The following is a 1636-nucleotide window of genomic DNA, read 5'->3' as shown; positions in this document are numbered from 1 at the left end:
AATAATTTTTTAACATTAGGAAAGTGAATATTTTTTTTTCTTAAAAATGTGGCAGAAAGATGTTTAAATTATTTATCTGTGGTCACAGGTCTCTCAACCAGAATGTCTCTGATACTATATTTTATTTACCTAATTACACGATATACATGGATCATTGTTTCCAGTATATAGATGGATAGATAGATAGATAGATAGATAGATAGATANAAAAAAAATTATTTAATTAAGTTTATGATTTTCTTACAAAGGTTTAACACATGTTAGATTTATTTCTGGGTACTTTATAAATTTTATTGCTTTTATAAATGATTTTTAAATTAGGTTTCCTATTTTTTAAAGGTATGTAGAAATGCAATTGAATTTTGAATATTGATACTATTTCCAGCAACCTATCTTGTTAATTCTAAGAATTTGTCTCTAGATTCTTTTGGTTTTCTATGTAGACAGTTATGGCATATGTGATAAATGAGGGTTTTAGTTCTTTTCTAATTCTTGTACCTTTTATTTGTTTTATTGTGGTTTTGCACTGGCAAGCACTCTGGTTCAGTGTCGAATTCTAGCAGTAAAAATGGGTGTTCTTATCATATATCTTTTCAAAAAAGGAATAGTTATGTCCATTAATTATGATATTTGTTGTAGGTTTTTGGCAAATATCTTTTACCAGGTTAAGGAAATTCCCTTTTATTCCTAGGTTGCATAAGTTGTTTTTTTTCCTAACTATAAACACATGAATGCTTCTTTGAAATAACTACATACAATTATCTCCCTTAAATATGCTAATATGGTGAATTATATTAATTTTTACTGTAAAACCACCTTGCATTTCTGGACTAAACCCTACTTTATTGTGGTAAATTGAGTATTTTATATATTGTTTTATTTCTTTTCTAATTTATTTATTTTCTAATTTCTTTTCTAATATTATTTCTAATATTCAATTTAGGAATTTTGCCTTTGTTATGGGAGGGTCCTTTCTTATATTATTCTAGTCTGATTGAAGTAACAAGGTAAAATTAACCCCATTTTCTAATCTCAAAAAAGTTTATATAAGGTTGAAAGTATCTCTTCCTTGAAAATTGGTAGAAGTAACTTGTAAAACCCTCTTGATCAGGTGTTTACTTTGTGGGAAGAAATTGCTGATTATCAACTGCTGATTCAACTTTAAAAATTTTTTTTTTACAGATTTTATTGGGGGACTGGGGGAGGGGAACAGCACTGGGGAATCAGGGAAGGGGAACAGATAAGTTGCTATCCTTTTGTTCTTCAGTCTAGTTATGGAGGACGTTGCTTCACTGGCCCATGTTGGTATTATCATTGTGCTCTTCCTGGGTGAGGCAGATCGGTCACCAGCCTCCGGATGGCCGCTCACGGAGACTCTTAGCAGCTCACACTGGCTGCCAGCTGCTCACACTGGCTGCCAGCCATTCACGGAAGCTCACGGCAGCCCGCTGCAGCAGGGGCTGCAGCATACACCGTTGCCGGCAACTCACGGCAGCCCAGCTCCAGGTCAAGCTGTTGTTCACCATCTTAGCTGTAGAGGGCAGTGTCACTGGCCCTCATGTGGAATCCGAACCGGGGCCCTGCTGCTCAGAGCTGGCATCCCAAGCCAGCTCTTAAGCAACATGCCACTCGGCCA

This window comes from Hipposideros armiger, unplaced genomic scaffold (assembly GCF_001890085.2).
Source record: "Hipposideros armiger isolate ML-2016 unplaced genomic scaffold, ASM189008v1 scaffold_599, whole genome shotgun sequence".
Lineage (NCBI taxonomy): Eukaryota > Metazoa > Chordata > Mammalia > Chiroptera > Hipposideridae > Hipposideros > Hipposideros armiger.
Note: the sequence above shows the minus strand (reverse complement) of the source record.